General features: G+C 50.5%; 1 long non-coding RNA gene across 1 annotated transcript; it reads right to left on the minus strand.

Annotated features, from left to right (window-relative positions):
- Positions 1 to 126: 126 nt before the first annotated feature.
- On the minus strand, positions 127 to 19,966 carry LOC144892040 (uncharacterized). The gene is made up of 3 exons (XR_013623358.1): positions 19,774 to 19,966; positions 19,610 to 19,666; positions 127 to 214 (listed from the first exon to the last, which is right to left on the minus strand). It is a non-coding gene; the product is annotated as an uncharacterized LOC144892040 (long non-coding RNA).
- Positions 19,967 to 21,681: the final 1,715 nt, after the last annotated feature.

A 21,681-nucleotide genomic window follows, 5' to 3' on the forward strand; every position in this document is an offset into this window, starting at 1 on the left:
TAAGTTGAAAAAGATTGAAAAGTCAATTTATTGTACATTCCCTGAGGTAGATATATCCAAAATCAAGTTTTCAAAAGTGCAGATGGGGGTGAATGAAATTATTTACTTCACACGCTTCCACAGGGTGTTTTTCTCCTTCTTTGGTGAATCGTGTGGAGGTGAGGAGTTCAGATCAACGTCTTTGATTGATGATGATGGAAGCATCTTTGATTCCCTGAAAAAGAACAGTTTTCTTTCATCCACAGCTTAATACAGGTGTGCTAAACCGGAAAACATGAACACATTCTCCATTTCAACAAATCTTTTCTTTCCTTCAGACACCACAATGACACATAAAACCAGGTAAAATAAAACTAGAGCGGCACTCGGTAGAGCGCATACCTCCACAGGTGAACAGTTTATGGTTTCTATCCACTGATTGGTCGGATCTGGATTCAGACCTGAACCAAAATATAATCAATTCGTCCTTGACAGCACCAACCTGTCCACCATGTTTCGTCTGACGTGTTCTAACTCCCTCACTCTCTTCAATCCCACTCCTCCCTCCAGGTCTTTAAAACACCTGTTCACCCCCATCCCTTATCTTCCCCCATCCAAAACCGTGATCTTTTCTACCCCCGTTAATTCACCCCAGATCCACTTTTTTGAAATACCGACTTCTTTCCTGGAAGTTCTGGCAGTGTCCATGTGTTTTACACCTCTCCCACCTGAGTTATGGTTAAACTCGACATTAAAAGATGAAATTCACTTGATGTTGAGAAACAAAACCGTGTAAGGCACGTTACCTTCGTTGCATTCTCTTTCGTAATCGAAAAATAACAGGTGCTTTAGGAAGACCGTCCGATACCTGCGAAAGTTCAAAGAACTAATAACGTAACCAGCTGTTTGTTGCATTAAAGCCGATTATTGTGACGTCACACATCACGTGGGATTATTGCTAGGTTACCAGATTTTTGTTAAACCAAACCTGTTTATTGTGACGTCACATCTTCGTTGTTACCACGTGGTGCATTGTCATCAAGCAAGCCTCCATCGTACAGTACATCAACAATAACGTTGTTAAAGTAAAAACCACAACATAATTTACTGTATTCGCAACATAATTGTCTCTTCCCTTTCACATCATAATTCTATAAAAAGGGGCGCACCTGTGCTGAAAACTTCCTGTCAATCAGACCAACGGTTGCAGAGAAAAGCAAGGCACTCGGTGGAGGGCATACCTCCACCAGGTGAACAGTTTACGTTTTGTATCCACTGATAGGCCGGATCTGGATTCGGACATGAACCAAAATCTATTGTTCTTGTCACCGAACCAACAGGTCCACCAAGTTTATTCATAACTCGTCCATAACTTCTTTTGACATCATGTTATACCAGAGAAATACCTGTGCTACGCACAGGTGGGAGGCCAGAAGCAAACAGGCGATGCAGATACGGTGAATGCTAAAGCATGAAATCAATAAATTCCACATTCCTGTAGCAACGTTGTCGTTGTCGCGGAACCGGCCAACGCGAGGCGTACTCATGCCGGCAGCTGGCGTCGAAATAACGCCCGGAATAGAGCGTTCGGGGTTTCGTCGCCCATGAGCGACAGCATATGGTCCATTCGGACCGACGGTCGCGTGTCACCCAGCTCGGGGAGGTCCAAGAGGCGATCGGCCCGTGCGTCCACCGTGAGGCCGAACGTAGCGAGGAGGAGACGCTTGATCGCCTCGTACCTGTCGTCGGCCGGTGGGTTCCTCAGGACCGACACGACGCAGGTGGCCGCGCCGGCCCCGAGGGAGGCGACCACGTGGCAGTAGTGTGTCTCGTCCGCCATGATGCCTCGAAGCCTGAACTGGGCTTCGGCCTGCAGGAACCAGATCTCCGCCTGAGCTTCCCAGAACTCAGGGAGCTTTATCACTACCGCGTTGGTTGCCATGGCTGTGGCGGGTTTGGGTGGTCAGTGAAGGCTGACCAGAACGTCGGAGGTCACCAATGAAGCGCGGTGTTATGCGCGCTGCTTGTAAGCAAGGAGGAAGCGGACAATGCGGTAAGTTGTAAGAGTCTTTATTCAAGAGCTCCACTGTAACACTGGAGCGTTCCGGGCTGCGCGCCCGGTGTATATCCCGCGACCACGCCTACCCCTCGGGCCCAACCAAAAGACCCAAAAGACCCCAAAAACTCAAAAAACCCCAAAGACCCAAAACACCCCGAAGACCTAAACACTCCGAAGCCCCAAAACACCCCAAAGACCCAAAATACCCTTCAAGGCCCTGAGGCTCAAAAAGACCCTGAATACCCAAAAACCCAAAAGACCCCAAAAACACAAACGACCCCAAAGACCCAAAACACCCCGAAGACCCAAAACACCCCGAAGACCCAAAACACCCCGAAGACCCAAAACACCCCGAAGACCCAAAACACCCCGAAGACTCAAAACACCCCGAAGACCCAAAACACCCCGAAGACCCAAAATACCCCGAAGACCCATAACACCCCAAAGACCCAAAACAACTCGAAGACACAAAACACCCTGAAGACCTAAAACACCCCGGAGACCCAAAACACCCCGAAGACCCAAAACACCCCGAAGACCCAAAACACCCCGAAGACCCAAAATATCCCGAAGACCCAAAACACCCCAAAGACCCAAAACACCCCGAAGACCCAAAACACCCCGAATACCCAAAAACACCTCAAAGACCAAAAATACCCTTAAAGGCCCAGCGGATCCAAAAGACCCTGAAGACCCAAATGGCCCTGAAGACCCAAAACACCATGAAGACCCAAAAGACACCGAAATGGTCAAAGTTGCCTACCCCTCTGATTCTGAAACGACATGTGGTGAGGCACGCAGAGCGCATATAAACATACATACATACATACATACATACATAGCGAACCATATACGTTTGCTCTATTATAATACTAATAATATCGTAAATATAATCGTAACAGTGCAAACCCTTTGTTGTTATTGCAAAAGTTTCTCGAAGGAAGCGGTGTATGGTTGGTTCATCTGAAACTTCAAACTTCTTTCACCTGAAAAACATTGCCCGTCTCCGCTCATCCCTCTCCTCCACGGCTGCAGAAACCCTCATCCACGCCTTCATCACCTCCCGTCTGGAGTACTGCAATAGCCTCCTCTATGGTTCACCCTCAAAAATCACCAATAAACTCCAAAACATTCAGAACTCCGCTGCCCGTCTACTCACCCATTCCCGGACCCGTGACCACATCACCCCCGTCCTTTACAAGCTTCACTGGCTCCCCATCCCCCAGAGAATCCAGTACAAAATCCTCCTCTTGACATACAAAGCCCTCCATAACCTGGCCCCATCCTACCTGGCTGACCTCCTCTCCAGACACACTCCCACCCGCAATCTCCGCTCTGCTGGTACCAACCTCCTGACCCCCTCCATCCGGACCAAATTCAGATCCTGGGGGGACAGGGCCTTCTCCATCGCTGCTCCCACCCTCTGGAACTCACTACCTCACACCATCAGAGACTCCTCCTCACTAACCACATTCAAAACATCACTAAAGTCCCACCTGTTCAACACTGCATTCAACATTCAACCCACAGCATCTAACCCCTGACTATCTCTTCTCCTTCTCCCTCCTTTTGCTTTAAATATTTCCCTATTGATTCTTGTCTTTTTGCAATTGTTGTTTTCATGTATTGTTATGCATTATGTTTTCCACTCTGTCAAAGCGCCTTTGGGCTTCTGGAAAAGCGCTATACAAAATAAATGAATTATTATTATTATTATTATTCTTCATTGTTGACTTTAAACAAGGAATAAACTCATACAGTCGTATTGTTTTAGTAATAATAATAATAATAATAATAAGAGCGTTAATACTAATAATATAGTAAATATAATCGTAACACTGCAAACCCGTATTTCCTCTCTCAAATCTGTTTGACATCATTCGTGAAAAGAGCAATCAAGCACAATTACAAACATCGCTCGTTTATCGTAATTCCATGATAAAACTCTTCTTTTTTTTTTTTACAAAGAGAGAACCATATTATAGTTATTTATCAAACATAACATATAGGGCGGTGTATTGTCACGATGCGCTGTTTGCTCAAACATATAAAATTAATTTAATTTCGTTTATTCGCACAAGAAATCGTTTTTCCTCTCTCAAATCTGTTTAACATCATTCGTGAGAAGAGCAATCAAGAAGAATTACAAACATCGATCGCTTATTGTAATTCCTTTATAAAACTCCTTTTTCACAAAGAGAGAATCATATTATAACTATTTATTAACAATTCAATAATATAAGCCGTCCTAAAGATTATTTTGCAGGATCATGCATCGGATGAAAGATTCATTGCAGAAAGTTGAAAGATCAATATCATCTTCACATCAACACCAACGACTTAAACGTTTTCTCACGTGGCTTGATTTGGCCAATAGCGAGACACGTAATGTAGTCGACAAGCTTGGTGACTCGCAAATCGGGTATTTACGAAATGATTATACATTAAAATGGATATAACCTTTTGGAAATGACATTAACTTTTCGAAACTTTTATAGCAAATGTCATAACATGTTTAGAAGTTCATTAAACACGGAAAGGGTACCCTGAATGGTAAGATGTCTTGAAGTGATAGGTATTTAAGCCGATCCGGACATTATCTATTTATGGAAGTGCGTATGGAATTGGCTGCGACTCGCTTTAGGCCGCCATTGATCGCTAAGGTTTATAACAGGCTGATCTGGTTGGCTTAGATGTGACGTCCGCCGTTCACCCGCATGGATCCATATCATGACGGCATGGGCAACAAACACGGAGCTTGCAAAACACCCTTGGCCGAACACAGATGTCCAAACACTGCATGCATGACACACAGATGGCATGGGACATGGCACCGACAGCCCCCAGAAACATGCTTTCATTTTGTTGTCTTGTTGTTGTAATATTGTAATCTTATTATAATCTTATTATAATAGAGCAAACGTATATACAGACTTGGCATTTAATATGGAATATTTTTTTTGTGGGGGTGAACTTACTTTTCAAGATGTCTTCGAACCAAAAGTTCATTGGAATTATGTTGAAATTATTCTAGATTTTGTTAATATGACATTTGAAAGAAACAAAAACCACATTTGACATTTCAAAACAAATAAATTGATCCTTGAAAGTGATGTAAACTGATATCGAACTCAATTCATGGACAGTACTGTGTTAAACTTCTGTACGTTTTCCAGAAGTAGCTCTTTATTTTGCACATTAGCCAACATTTTTTTAACAAAAACAAAAGTTAAATTACGACTGGGATTACGGAGAGTAAAATTACAGTTCAGTACTTCGTGTAACCCCCACGAGCATTCTGGAGAGCACGTACACGTTGGCGCATGCTGTTCACGAGATTTGCCAAGGTTTGGACAGGAATCGCTTGCCATGCAGTGACAATAGCCTGCTGCAATTCACGCACAGAGGTCGGCTGCTGGTCCAAGTGGTCGATTTGACACGTTAATTCTGCCCACAAGTTCTCTATCGGATTCATATCCGGGGACATGGCAGGCCACTCCATATGCTCTACACCATGGTCAGCAAGAAAGCGTTGGATCATGCGAGCATGATGAGGCCGTGCATTGTCATCTTGGAAGACAAAGTTTCCTCGAAAGGCTGCACGAGCAAATGGAAGCAATGTTTCTTCCAGAATGGCCCTGTACTTGAACTGGTTCAGGTTTCCATTCAGAACAACCAGGTCAGTTTTGCCCCCTGCATGAAAAGCAGCCCAAACGGTCACCCCACCACCTCCAGCTTGGACTCTTGGCACTATACAATCTTTGTTGTAGGCTTCATGCACTTGTCTGCGCACTCGGACGTGGCCATCTTCACGATAGACCAGAAATCAGCGTCGACGAGTCTGGCATTTCACTCAGGCCGACTGGGACGGTCTTCAAGCAGCCATCAATCGTCTGGATTGGTCTCCCATCTCCACTGCCTCTGACATCAATTCTTCCTGGGAATTCTTCCAAAGCAAACTGATCTCTCTCATGCATAGATTTATCCCATCTCGCCTTCAGTTGTCTTACCCTTCCTCCCGTCCATGGTACACTGAATCTTGTGGTGAGTCAGTTGCCCTGAAACAACTTGCCTTTGCCTCTTGGAAGGCTAATCCAACTGAAGGAAATCTCAGTTCCTTCCACCAAGCTCGGAACAAGTGTGTGTCTACCCTCAGGAGTGCCAGGAAGCACTATCTCTCCTCACTCAAGAATGAACTCTCAAACCTGTCTCCTTCCTCCAAATCCTGGTGGCGTCTGGTCAAATCCGTTTCTGGTGTTTGTTCCCACTCCATCCCCTCCCTTACCTCAAATGGCCACACAGTTGACATCGCACGTGACAAAGCCGAATGCCTCAACTCTGTGTTTGCCTCAAAATCCTTAGTCCCAAACCCATCTCTCTCTGTTCCCACCTTTCCCAGTCGAACCAAACTGCTCCTGGACTCTGTGACCTTCTCTCCTGACAAGGTGGAGGAGTTTTTGTCAAACCTCGACTCTGATTCTGCAACTGGACCAGATGGCATCAGCCCACGGGTCCTAAAATCCTGCTCTGCCGCTCTATCTCACCCTCTCTCTGTTCTTTTCACCCTATCTTTTGCTCAAGGTCATCTGCCAGCATCCTGGAAATCAGCAAACATTACCGCTTTACACAAAAAAGGTGCAAAAACAGATCCTTGCAACTACAGACCAATCAGCCTGCTCCCAATTATCAGCAAAGTCATGGAATCCATCATTGCTTCGGATATGAAATCTTTCCTCTTCTCCAATGGCTTGATCTCTGATCATCAATTTGGTTTCAGACCAGGTCACTCTACTCTGGACATGCTGCTTCTGCTGTCTCAACAATGGATGGAGGTCCTCAATGCCAAACAGGAAATCAGAGCTGTCTCCCTTGACATATCACGTGCCTTCGATACGGTCTGGCACCCAGCTCTGCTCACCAAACTCTCCTCCTATGGTATCCATGGAAATCTCCATGCATGGCTTGCGGACTTCCTCTCTGGTCATAGTCAACGTGTGGCCCTGAATGGATTTCTCTCATCTCCCCTTCCCGTTCAGGCTGGAGTTCCCCAAGGCAGTGTGCTGGGCCCTGTGCTTTTTCTGGTCTTTATCAATGATCTCTCCGACTCTCTGGAAAATCCTCTGTATCTCTTTGCTGATGACTCCACTCTCTGCCACTCCATTCCTCTTCCCTCAGATCGGCAGTCTGCAGCCTCCTCACTCTCTGAAGACCTGGACAAAATCACAGACTGGTCAAACATGTGGAACATGTCTTTCAATCCTGACAAATCTCACACTCTTACTATGTCTCTCCGAAAAGATCGACTGGACAACCCTCCCATCTACTTTCTCAACAATCCTCTCCAAGAAGTTCTGTCACTCAAGCTTTTGGGTCTCACCATCTGCCATGATCTTTCTTGGGAAAACCACATTTCCAAGCTGGCCTCCAAAGCCAGTCGCCGACTGGGCATCCTCCGTCGTGCGAAGTCCTTCCTAGGCACACCTGAGCTCCTCACCACATACAAGGCTTTCATCCGCAGCTCAATGGAATACTGTTCTCCCCTATGGGCTGGTGCTCCTGCCTCACACCTGGCTCGGCTTCACGCTGTTGAATCCAAAGCTTTCAGAATCATTGGAATCTCCCGCGATGAAGCTATCTCTGAGGGCCTTTCACTCACTCACCACAGGCAGGTAGGTGGTCTTTCTGTCTTCTACCGACTCCTCTCCGGCCTTGCTCCCCCAGCTCTCTCTGTGCTCTGTCCCCCAAATATTCCTACAGGTCGCACAAGATCTGCCAGCCACCCTCTGATGGTTAAACTGCCGAAATCTCGGCTCTCTGCTCACCTTCACTCTTTCATTCCTCTTTTCTCCCGCCTCTGGAACAAACTCCCATACTCACTTCAATCACACTCCTCCCTCCAGGTCTTCAAAACAGCTGTTCACCACCATCTCTTATCTTCCCCCATCCAAAACCTTGATCTTTTCTACCCCCACTAATTCACCCCAGATCCACCTTGTTTGAAATTCCAACTTCTTTCCTGGAAGTCTTGGCAGTGTCCATACGTTTTATACCTCTCCCACCCCCCCCCCCCCTTCCCATGCCTTCCCCCCAAAGCCCTCTCCCTCCCACAGTTCTCTCGATGTCTCCATGTCTCTCGGTCCCTGCTCTCAAATGTTGTGTTTGTGTCCTTCCCCCTCTCTCCCCATCTTGTCTACTGCTCCCGATGTTATTTGTTTTGTGTGTCTGTTTGTCTTTCTGTGTGATTAATGTTCGCTCTTTCACGAGCCTCGATCTTGTATACAAAAACAAAAATAAAAATAAAAATAAAAATAAAAATAAAGAAAAATAAATAAATAAATCTAGACTCGTCACTGAAGATCACGTGATTCCAGTGTCCTGGCTGCCATTGACGGTGCTCTCTGGCCCACTACAATTGGCGCTGGTGGTGTTGTCTGGTCAGGCATGGCTTTCTCAGGGGACGCCTGGCACGACAGCCTGCTTGAACCAGTCATTGGTCGACTAGCCTTCTGGATACAGGCACATTTGTCAGTTGCTGCCACTCAGCCCTAAGCCGATTAGCTGACTTGGTACGGCCATTGCGGCCTAACCGGTGCAGCTGGCGATCATCCCTCCTTGTGGTTCTGTGGGGACGTCCTGGCCTCGGTATTGGAGTAGGGACACCCCTCTGAGCATTTCGTTTCAGGATCTTTGACACCTGACCTTGAGTGATGCCATACTGCCGAGCAATAGGACGCTGTTTCATGCCGTAATTTCGTAAAGCCACCACTCCATGACAAACAGCATTGTCGAGTTGACGGACCATCTCCAGAGGAAGCGGCAATAACTTTTGGAGACGTGCTGCAGTTGTTTTCCACTAATACAGAACGCAACAACCCTTGTATACCCGACTGTGAAGCCAATCATCAAATGCACCTGTCCGTACATTTTGCCACGCCACTTGTGATATAATCCTGTTGTTGACTTCTTGCTGCGACAGACAATCAGTGACATGGTTCCTTTAACAAATAAATCACCAAAGTGTAAAAGAAACTCACCAGATTGATATACTGAGTTAAGAAAGTAAACCCAAGTCAAGAAAAAAAAAATATTCCATATTAAATGCCAAGTCTGTAGTTCGCTATGTATGTATGTTTATATGCGACGAAAACGTCTTCTTCTTCTTCAAATAAAATGACCACCCTCTTACTTAACCCTCTTCATTGCGTTAAGACTGCTGAGACCCCTCAGACCTTTGACGACCCTTTAATTCCCCCAAGACTCGTCAGACTCGAACAATGCTGTTTGTCATGGAGTGGTGGCTTTACGAAATTACGGCATGAAACAGCGTCCTATTGCTCGGCAGTATGGCATCACTCAAGGTCAGGTGTCAAAGATCCTGAAACGAAATGCTCAGAGGTTTGAGGGACTCTCTCGCGAGATCACGGCGAGGTCACGTCTTTTCGAAGCTGTTCCATGCGCTCACGCTTTCGAAGCTAAGTGATCTTTCACATTTATGTTTTTGGCGTATCTTTATCTTTCTTTCGGTGCATGTACCTATTGGAGTGACTTTAATAGGTTTCTCGGTGTTGGTTTTTCATACCTGTGTACAGAATCGTCGGTTTTTTTCGTATCGTGTATTCTGAGGCCTAGTGTAGTGCTAGTATTAGTAGGCTACCGTGTCCTCAGACCTTGGCTTGAGGCTTTTGTTTTTTGTCTCAGCGGTTCTTCGATCGCGCTGCAACTACTGTCGGTCTCTGTTTTTCATGGTCTTTTCACCCATACTCCCTTGTTTTAAAATCTCAAAAAAAAAAAAAAATTTTTTTTCCTTCCCTGTTCTTATCCGCTTGTCCGTTCTTATTTGTTCTTTCGTTCTTCGTTCTTTTGCTCTTTCGTTCTTCGTTATTTGTTCGTTCGTTCTTCGACCACGTTGTTCGAGCTCACATGATCAAGTTGTTAATACATGTTTCATCTGTCCCCTGAAGAACTTTATTATTATGTCATATTCTATAACACTTTTTTCTACTTCTTCTATAAAAGGATGCTTTCGACTTGCTCACCAATTCTATTCATTCAAAAAAAAATTTCCATCTCTTACAGTGCATCTTTCATTCATTCCCTAAACTCTCCAGAACTCCACCCATCCTTCAGCGTCCTCAAACGTATTTTTGACTCGAATGTCTCAAGAAACTCATTTTGCAATAAATGTTCGTTTCCCATAAATCGTACACTTTTCAAAATCCAATCTCACCCCTCCCCTCCAAATCTTCCCCATCACCCATCTCTGTCAAATCTTCCCCCTTGCCCCTCCCCCCCAAATCTTCCCAAACACCCATCCCTTTCAAATCTCCCCCCCTGCCCCTTCCCTCCTAAACTCCCCCCACACCCCTCCCCTCCGAGACTCTCCCTCACTCCTCCCCTCCTAGACTCCCCTCTCACCCCTCCTCCTCAAAGCGTCCTCCCCGCTTCTTCCCCCTTCCAACTTTCACCTTCATCTTCCTCAACCTTCTGCCTCACTCTTCCCCCTCCTCAAATAACACCTCACTGCGCCTCACCCAAACACCATCAAACCTTTTGTCCGCCCCATTCTTCCCTTTCTCCAAGTTATTCTGTAATCTCTGACACACCTGCAACAGCTCTCCCTACCTCTTCCTCCTCTTCCACATCCTGCCCTACCGCTCCCCCCCCTGTTCTGTATCCGATGCTCCCCCTTCCTCTTCCTTAACAGTATGGACCTCAAACATCCGGGGCCTTCGCTCAAACTTAACTGATCTCTCCATACAGGTTGCTTCTGACAAACCAGACGTGATCTGCTTAACAGAAACCTTCTTCCTTCATGATGTCTCTGATTCCTTGGTATCTCTCCCAGGTTACTCCCTCCTCCGGTATGATAGACCTGAGCCTCGTTCTGGAGGTGGGGTTGCTATCTTTATAAAAAACTCTCTTCCTCACTCGCCCTGCACTGCCCTCTCTCCACCTAACCCCCAGGAATACCTTTGGCTACGGCTTCCCCTTCGCTCCCACCTTTTGTTCATATGCGTGTTGTACCGTCCACCAAACAGTGATGACTCCATCTACATCTCGCTGTCTGATAATATGGACCAACTTCTATCTACCCATCCCAACTCTCTCTTCCTCATATGTGGTGATTTCAACTGTCACCATGCCAGTTGGCTGGGGGTGGGTACCTCTCTCACCAGCCATGGCTCTTCAGCAAAGGACTTCTGTGACTCACTGGGACTGACACAATCTGTCAATTTCCCAACCCGGATCTCAGTCAACGGAGCATCTTCTCTTCTGGACTTGGTTATGACTAACTTCCCTGAAAATGTCTGCTGCTCTTCTTCTGCTCCAATCGGCTCTTCTGATCATGTGCTTGTTAAAGTGGACATCTCTCTGACCATTCTCAGAGAGCCTCCTCAGCGTCGACGAGTCTGGCATTTCACTCAGGCCAACTGGCACGGTCTTCAAGCAGCCATCAATCATCTGGACTGGTCTCCCATCTCTACTGCCTCTGACATCAACTCATCCTGGGAATTCTTCCAAAGTAAATTGCTCTCTCTCTCAGGCACAGATTTATCCCATCTCGTCTCCAGTTGTCATACCCTTCCTCCCGTCCATGGTACACGGAATCTTGTGGTGAGGCTATTGCCCAGAAACAACTTGCTTTCGTCTCCTGGAAAGCAAATCCAACGGAAGGAAATCTCATTTCCTTTCACAAAGCCCGAAACAAGTGTGTGTCCACCCTCAGGAGAGCCAGGAAACAATCTCTCTCCGTTCTCAGGACCGAACTCTCTTATCTGTCTCCCTCTTCCAAATCCTGGTGGCGTCTGGTCAAATCTGTTTCTGGTGTTTGTTCCCCCTCCATCCCCTACCTCACCTCAAATGGCCACACGGCTGACTCCGCACGTGAAAAAGCTGAATGCCTCAACTCTGTGTTTGCCTCTAAATCTTGTGTCCCAAACCCATCCCTCTCTGTACCCACCGTACCCAGTCATACCCAGCTGCTCCTGGACTCTGTGTCCTTTCCTCCTGACAAGGTGGAAAAGTTTCTGTCAACCCTCGACTCTGATTCTGCAACTGGACCTGACGGCATCAGCCCACGGGTCCTAAAATCATGTTCTTCCGCTCTTTCACTCCCTCTCTCTGTTCTCTTCACCCTCTCTTTTGCTCAAGGTCATCTTCCATCTGCTTGGAAATCTGCCAACATCACCGCTTTGCACAAAAAAGGTGCAAAAACAGATCCCAGCAACTACAGACCAATCAGCCTTCTCCCAATTATCAGCAAAGTCATGGAATCCATCATTGCTTCAGATATGAAATCTTTCCTCTTCTCCAATGGCTTGATCTCTGATCATCAATTTGGTTTCAGACCTGGACACTCCACTCTGGACATGCTGCTTCTGCTTTCTCAACAATGGATGGAGGTCCTCAATGCCAAACAGGAAATTAGAGCAGTCTCCCTTGACATATCACGTGTCTTCGATACGGTCTGGCACCCCGCTCTGCTCACCAAACTCTCCTCTTTTGGTATCCATGGAAATCTCCACGCATGGCTGGCGGACTTCCTCTCTAGTCATAGTCAACGTGTGGCCCTGAATGGGTTTCTCTCATCTCCTCTTCCTGTTCAGGCTGGAGTTCCCCAAGGCAGTGTTCTGGGCCCTGTGCTTTTTCTGATCTTCATCAATGATCTCTCTGACTCTCTTGAAAATCCTCTCTATCTCTTTGCTGACGACTCTACTCTCTGTCGCTCCATTCTTCATCCCTCAGATCGGCAGTCTGCAGCCTCCTCACTCTCTGCAGACCTTGACAAAATCACAGACTGGGCAAACAAGTGGAACATGTCTTTCAATCCTGACAAATCTCACACTCTTACGATGTCTCTCCGAAAAGACCGACAGGACAACCCTCCCATCCACTTTCTGAATAATCCTCTCCAAGAAGTTCTGTCACTCAAGCTTTTGGGTCTCACTATCTGCCATGATCTTTCCTGGGAAAACCACATTTCAAATCTGGCCTCCAAAGCCAGTCGCCGACTGGGCATCCTCCGTCGTGCGAAGTCCTTCCTTGGCACACCTGAGCTCCTCACCACATACAAGGCTTTCATCCGCAGCTCAATGGAATACTGCTCTCCCCTCTGGGCTGGTGCTCCTGCCTCACACCTAGCTCGCCGTCACGCTGTTGAAACCAAAGCATTCAGAATCATCAGCTGGGTACGACTGGGTACGGTGGGTACAGAGAGGGATGGGTTTGGGACACAAGATTTAGAGGCAAACACAGAGTTGAGGCATTCAGCTTTTTCACGTGCGGAGTCAGCCGTGTGGCCATTTGAGGTGAGGGAGGGGATGGAGGGGGAACAAACACCAGAAACAGATTTCACCAGACGCCACCAGGATTTCGAAGAGGGAGACAGATAAGAGAGTTCGGTCCTGAGAATGGAGAGATTTTGTTTGCTGGCTCACGGTTTGTTCACGGTTTGTTCACGACATTAAAAACATCATTGTCTGAGAGGGTCTGTGGGGGGTTTGAGTGATGTAGCTCGTGATCCAGGTGAGCTTCAGGACCCACGGTCCTACTTTTATGATTATTATACAAGCTGGGACAGGTAGAAAAGATATGTAACAATATATGACCAAAGAACAATTATCTTCTTCCTGATGTATTCCTGATGTATATATATATTATACTGTAGCGGTTCCCGCTGAAGGTACACAATCGCCTTGCACCTGCCAGGACATGGCCAGGGCGCGATCGCCATGCCGGGCTCGTACGGACGGGCCCAGACGCGCCTCTCCTGGGCATGCCCGGACTCGCTGTTCCCGGACACGCCCGAACCACCCGGGCATGCCCGCTCTCGCCTTTCCAGGGCTCGCCCAGAGCGCCCGGGCATGCCCAGCCTCGACTTGCCAGGCAGCATCCAGGACGCCCGGGCATGTCCAGACTCGCCTTTCCAGGGCTCGCCCAGAGCGTCCGGGCATGCCTGCTCTCGCCTTTCCAGGGCTCGCCCAGAGCGCTCGGGCACGCCCAGCCTCGACTTGCCAGGCCGTGTCCAGGACGCCCGGGCATGTCCAGGCTCGCCTTTCCAGGACTCGCCCTTGACACCCGGGCATGCCCGGACTCACTGTTCCCGGGCACGCCCGAACCTCCCGGGCACGCCCAGTCTCGCCTTTCCAGGGCTCGCCCAGAGCGTCCGGGCATGCCCGCTATCGCCTTTTCAGGGCTCGCCCAGAGCGTCCGGGCATGCCCGCTATCGCCTTTCCAGGGCTCGCCCAGAGCGTCCGGGCATGCCCGCTATCGCCTTTCCAGGGCTCGCCCAGAGCGTCCGGGCATGCCCGCTATCGCCTTTCCAGGGCTCGCCCAGAGCATCCGGGCATGCCCGCTCTCGCCTTTCCAGTGCTCGTCCAGAGCGCCCGGGCACGCCCAGCCTCGACTTGCCAGGCCGCAGCCAAACACGCCCGGGCAGGTCCAGACTCGCCTTTCCAAGGCTCGCCCTTGACACCCGGGCATGCCCGGTATAGCTTTTGCCGGGCAAACTTCCCGACATAAATGTGTATATACATTGCTGCCCGATAAACGGGCTTTTGTCAGAATACCTGAGCTGTTTTGTTTCAATAAAGCAACTCGGACGAATTCCGTCTTTGGTCGCGTCACTTCTTTCGACTCGCGTTGGAGCGCAGCTCCTTCACTGGTGACCTACCGACATGGACACGGCAGTGACTCTTAAACTGCCTACCTTCTGGGAGGCTCACGCAGCTGTTTGGTTCGCCCAGCGAGGCATCACCGCGGACGACACCCGCTTCCACCACGTCGTGGCAGCGCTCAGTTCCGCCACCGCGGCCCGCGCCCTGAGCCTCCTCGAGCACCCGCCAGCTGCCGTCAAGTATGACGCGCTGAAGACGCTCCTCCTCGACGCTTTCGCCCTCTCACCGGCGGCACGCGCACGGCGCCTGCTCGACCTGCCCGAGCTCGGCGACACGCGCCCGTCCGAGCGCATGGACTATATGCTCTCGTTGCTCGGTGAGCACTCTCCGGATTTTCTGTTCCGCGAGTTGTTCCTTTGCCAGCTGCCTCACCCGGTACGCCTCGCCCTGGCTGGCACGTCGATCACTGATCCCCGCGCCCTCGCCAGGGAAGCCGATAAGATCTCCTCGGCGGGCCAACACATCGGCACGGCTACCTGGAGCCTGCCGCCGTCCGAGGCGACGCCCACGATGCCCGAGCGCCCTGCGCGGTTGGAGGCCGAACTGCCGGTGAAACTGGCGGCCGCCACACCGCACCGACCGCTTCCGACATGACGGCCGGGGCCTCCACCTGACCAGGCGTGGTGTTATTACCACGCCAGGTTCGGACACAAGGCTCGGACGTGCCGACCCCCGTGCACTTTCGGCAAGTCGGGAAACGGCCGGGCCGGCGTTCATTCCCAGCCATGAGCGCCAGCCACTCGGGCAACTTGCTTTTTATTCGGGACAAAGCGTCCGGGCGGCGTTTCCTTTGTGACACCGGCGCCCAACTGAGCGTCATACCCGCCTCCGAGCAGGACAGGTGGGACGCCGTTTGCGGCCCCTCTTTGGTCACTGCTAATGGCTCGGCCATACGCACTTTCGGCCCGCGCAACGTCACCCTCTGCTTCGGCAGCCAGCGCTTTCAGTGGACCTTTGTGACCGCCTGCGTCCCCATGGCTTTGCTGGGCGCCGACTTCCTCTGCACGCACGGGCTGCTGGTCGACGTCAAACGTCGTCGCCTTGTCAACGCCGAGACCTTCAGCTCCCTGGCATGCACGATGAGCAGCTCCGCGCCGACCGAACTGGCGTGCGCCCTCCCGATGGCGAACGAGTTCGCTCGCCTGCTCGCGGAATTCCCGGCCCTCACACGGCCGACGTTTTCGGCCGTCGCAGTGCGGCATGGGATCGAGCACCACATACCCACTACGGGCCCGCCGGTCTACGACAGGGCCCGCCGCCTCGACCCGGCCAAGCTCGCCGTGGCAAAGGCCGAGTTCGACGCGTTGGAGCACCTCGGCATCGTGCGGCGCTCCAATAGCGCGTGGGCCTCACCACTGCACATCGTGCCAAAGCCGGGGGGCGGATGGCGCCCGTGTGGTGACTACCGCCGCCTCAACGACGCTACCACCCCCGACAGGTACCGGATCCCGCACATCCAGGACTTTTCCGCCCGTTTGGCGGGACGGGTCATATTTTCCAAAATTGACCTGATACGGGGATACCACCAGGTACCTGTCCGGGCGGCCGACGTCCCGAAGACGGCCGTCATCACGCCGTTCGGCCTGTTCGAATTTTTGATGATGCCGTTTGGCCTCAAGAACGCGGCCCAGGCGTTCCAGCGCTTAATGGATGGCGTGCTGCGCGACCTGCCATTTCTTTTCGTCTATCTGGACGACATCCTCGTCGCCAGCACATCCCGCGCCGAGCACCTCCTCCACCTCCGAACACTGTTCGGTCGCCTCAGCGAGCATGGCTTAATTGTCAACCCGGCCAAATGCCACTTCGGCACGATGACCGTTGACTTTTTGGGCCACCGCATCACCAAGACCGGGGCCGTGCCACTGCCGACCAAGGTCGAGGCCATCACCACGTTCCTGCGTCCCCGTTCCATCAAGGCCCTACAAGAGTTCCTCGGCATGGTGAATTTTTATCACCGATTCGTGCCCCGCGCTGCTCAGCTCATGCGGCCCCTTTACGAGGCCCTCCGGGGCAAGCCGGCCAAGCATGACATCGTTTGGTCCGCGGCCATGAACACGGCCTTCGCGAGCGCAAAACGGGCCCTCGCCGATGCAACGCTGCTGGCTCACCCGGTGCTCAACGCGCCCATCGCCCTCACTACGGACGCCTCCATCTACGCGGTGGGCGCCGTCCATGAACAATGGGTGGACGGGCTTTGGCAGCCACTCGCTTTTTTCAGCCGGCAGCTCTGGCCGAACGAGTTAAAATACAGCACGTTCGACCGCGAGCTGCTCGGTCTATTCCTGGCCGTTCGCCATTTCCGACACCTCCTGGAGGGCCGCCCGTCCACGGCTTTCGTCGACCACAAGCCGTTGGTCTACGCAATGGCCAAAGTCACGGAGCCGTGGTCGGCCCGCCAGCAGCGCCACCTCTCCGCCATGTCGGAATTCACCACGGACATCAGGCACGTCGCCGGCAAAGACAACGCTGTGGCCGACTGTCTTTCTCGGGCCAGCGCGAACGCGGTCCACCTCGGCGTGGACTTCGCGCTCATGGCGGCCGACCAGACCACCGACACCTCGGTGCAGGCCCTCCAGGCGGCGGACACGGGCCTCCGCCTGGCCGACATCCCCTTCGCAGGCACCGTCCTGCTCTGCGACGTCTCCCAGGGCCAGCCTCGCCCCATCGTGCCCGTTTCCTGGCAGCGCCGCATCTTCGCCTCCATCCACAGCCTTTCTCACCCGGGCCGGAAAGCTTCTCAGAAGCTGGTGTCGGCGCGTCTCGTCTGGCACGGCCTTCGACGGAACGTCCGTGACTGGGCCAATGCCTGTACGGCCTGCCATCGGGCCAAGGTCCACCGCCACACCCAGGCCCCGCTGGCACCTTTCACCGTGCCTGCACGGCGTTTCGACCACGTCCACGTGGACCTGGTGGGTCCCCTGCCCCCATCGCGGGGGTTCACCCACCTGCTCACCATGGTGGACAGGACCACCAGGTGGCCGGAGGCCGTGCCCCTCACCTCCACCACCACCGCCGACGTGGCGCAGGCGTTCATCGCCACCTGGGTCGCGCGCTTCGGCGCACCGGCGGACATCTCGTCCGACCGCGGCCCACAGTTCACGTCCGAACTTTGGGGCGCGGTCGCCCGCTCGTTGGGGGTCATGCTGCACCGCACCATGGCCTACCACCCCCTAGCCAACAGGTTGTGCGAGCGGTTTCACCACTCCATGAAGGCCGCACTCATGGCCGGCCTTCAGGACGACGGTTGGACCGACCGGCTGCCGTGGGTCCTTTTGGGCCTCCGCACGGCCCCCAAGGAGGACCTCCGGGCGTCCGCCGCCGAGCTCATCTACGGCCAGCCGCTCCGCGTCCCGGGCTACTGGGTACGGTGGGTACAGAGAGGGATGGGTTTGGGACACAAGATTTAGAGGCAAACACAGAGTTGAGGCATTCAGCTTTTTCACGTGCGGAGTCAGCCGTGTGGCTATTTGAGGTGAGGGAGGGGATGGAGGGGGAACAAACACCAGAAACAGATTTGAGCAGACGCCACCAGGATTTGTAAGAGGGAGACAGATAAGAGAGTTCGGTCCTGAGAACGGAGAGATATTGTTTCCTGGCTCACGGTTTGTTCACGGTTTGTTCACGACATTAAAAACATCATTGTCTGAGAGGGTCTGTGGGGGTTTGAGTGATTGTAGCTCGTGATCCAGGTGAGCTTCAGGACCCACGGTCCTACTTTTATGATTATTATACAAGCTGGGACAGGTAGAAAAGATATGTAACAAAAAATGACCAAAGAACAATTAGCTTCTTCCTGATGTATTCCTGATGTATTCCTGATGTATATATATATTATACATCTATCTATAATTCCAGTAATCTCTGTCTGTCTGTCTGTACGTCTGTACGTTTGTCTGTGACCGCTGTTTCTCGACAACCACGGGTCCGATATACTTTTAACTTGCCAGGTATATTGCTGGGGACCCGAGGATGTGCCTTTTCAAGGTTTCATATTAATCGGACAATTACTTACCGAGCTATGTCCAAAAAACGATTCAACCAATCAGAGAGCAGCGAACGATCGCGTGTGCCGAACGTGGCGGGCACACTCTGCCTCGGATGGCACATTTGAGAGCGTATTCATTTATTTCACGTTTGCAAACTATGTTGGCGTTAAACTATGTTTTACAACTAATAAAAACGAATTTGCGATTCATTCGCTTTCCTGCGCGTTTGTGCACGCGATGGCGATTTCTTTACCAAACTCCGGAAGCCGTTCGCTTTGGACCAAACCATTGCATGTAAATAGAGGGGGGGGATTGTCACCACTCGCAAGCCGTTCGCTTTGGACCAAACCATTTCATGTAAATAGAGGGGGGGGATATAATTTTAGATATAGATATAGTACGGGCATGCCCTAGTATGATAAACTCGCTCTTCATACAAAACACCCGCATGACCCTTTATATCTGGATCAAGATTCCCACCCCAGGTAAACAACTCGATGGAGGCACGTCATAGAAATCCCACAGCCGTGAAACCTGCAACCCCCCCCCCCCCCACCCCCCCAAAGCCCTCTCCCTCCCACTGATCTCTCGATGGCCCTGCTCTCAGATGTTGTGTTTGTGTTCCTCCCCCTCTCTCCCCATCTTGTCTACCGCTCCCCATGTTATATGTTTTATGTGTCGGTTTGTCTTTCTGTGTGATTAATGTTAGCTCTTTCACGAGCCTCGATCTTGTATACAAAAAAAAAATAAAAAAAATAAAAAAAAAAATCGATAATATAGAAAATAATTATGGATCAAAATGTGATCGAAACACGACAAGATTCACATTCGTTTCCTCAAAGAAATACCATTTCTATTGCGAGCACAATGAATGTCATGACGTCCTGAAAGGTGATTCTCTTACTCACATGGAATGTGAAACGTCCGCACAACGCTCCTTGTTGTTGTCTCTTCCGAACATGTGTCTAAGTTGAAAAAGATTGAAAAGTCAATTTATTGTACATTCCCTGAGGTAGATATATCCAAAATCAAGTTTTCAAAAGTGCAGATGGGGGTGAATGAAATTATTTACTTCACACGCTTCCACGGGGTGTTTTTCTCCTTCTTTGGTGAATCGTGTGGAGGTGAGGAGTTCAGATCAACGTCTTTGATTGATGATGATGGAAGCATCTTTGATTCCCTGAAAAAGAACAGTTTTCTTTCATCCACAGCTTAATACAGGTGTGCTAAACCGGAAAACATGAACACATTCTCCATTTCAACAAATCTTTTCTTTCCTTCAGACACCACAATGACACATAAAACCAGGTAAAATAAAACTAGAGCGGCACTCGGTAGAGCGCATACCTCCACAGGTGAACAGTTTATGGTTTCTATCCACTGATTGGTCGGATCTGGATTCGGACCTGAACCAAAATATAATCAATTCGTCCTTGACAGCACCAACCTGTCCACCATGTTTCGTCTGACTTGTTCTAACTCCCTCACTCTCTTCAATCCCACTCCTCCGTCCAGGTCTTTAAAACACCTGTTCACCCCCATCTCTTATCTTCCCCCATCCAAAACCGTGATCTTTTCTACCCCCGTTAATTCACCCCAGATCCACTTTTTTGAAATACCGACTTCTTTCCTGGAAGTTCTGGCAGTGTCCATATGTTTTACACCTCTCCCACCTGAGTTATGGTTAAACTCGACATTAAAAGATTAAATTCACTTGATGTTGAGAAACAAAACCGTGTAAGGCACGTTACCTTCGTTGCATTCTCTTTCATAATCGAAAAATAACAGGTGCTTCAGGAAAACCGTCCGATACCTGCGAAAGTTCAAAGAACTAATAACGTAACCAGCTGTTTGTTGCATTAAAGCCGATTATTGTGACGTCACACATCACGTGGGATTATTGCTAGGTTACCAGATTTTTGTTGAACCAAACCTGATTATTGTGACGTCACATCTCCGTTGTTACCACGTGGTGCATTGTCGTCAAGCAAGCCTCCATCGTACAGTACATCAACAATAACGTTGTTAAAGTAAAAACCACAACATAATTTACTGTATTCGCAACATAATTGTCTCTTCCCTTTCACATCATAATTCTATAAAAAGGGGCGCACCTGTGCTGAAAACTTCCTGTCAATCAGACCAACGGTTGCAGAGAAAAGCAAGGCACTCGGTGGAGGGCATACCTCCACCAGGTGAACAGTTTACGTTTTGTATCCACTGATAGGCCGGATCTGGATTCGGACATGAACCAAAATCTATTGTTCTTGTCACCGAACCAACAGGTCCACCAAGTTTATTCATAACTCGTCCATAACTTCTTTTGACATCATGTTATACCAGAGAAATACCTGTGCTACGCACAGGTGGGAGGCCAGAAGCAAACAGGCGATGCAGATACGGTGAATGCTAAAGCATGAAATCAATAAATTCCACATTCCTGTAGCAACGTTGTCGTTGTCGCGGAACCGGCCAACGCGAGGCGTACTCGTGCCGGCAGCTGGCGTCGAAATAACGCCCGGAATAGAGCGTTCGGGGTTTCGTCGCCCATGAGCGACAGCATAATTCGGACCGACGGTCGCGTGTCACCCAGCTCGGGGAGGTCCAAGAGGCGATCGGCCCGTGCGTCCACCGTGAGGCCGAACGTAGCGAGGAGGAGACGCTTGAGCACCTCGTACCTGTCGTCGGCCGGTGGGTTCCTCAGGACCGACACGACGCGGGCGGCCGCGCCGGCCCCGAGGGAGGCGACCTCGTGGTAGTAGCGTGTCTCGTCCGCCGTGATGCCTCGAAGCCTGAACTGGGCTTCGGCCTGCAGGAACCAGATCTCCGCCTGAGCTTCCCAGAACTCGGGGAGCTTTATCGCTACCGCGTTGGTTGCCATGGCTGTGGCGGGTTCGGGTGGTCAGTGACGGCTGACCAGAACGTCGGAGGTCACCAATGAAGCGCGGTGTTACACGCGCTGCTTGTAAGCAAGGAGGAA

This window comes from Myxine glutinosa, chromosome 5, assembly GCF_964187855.1.
Source record: "Myxine glutinosa chromosome 5, kmMyxGlut1.1, whole genome shotgun sequence".
Taxonomy (NCBI): domain Eukaryota; kingdom Metazoa; phylum Chordata; class Myxini; order Myxiniformes; family Myxinidae; genus Myxine; species Myxine glutinosa.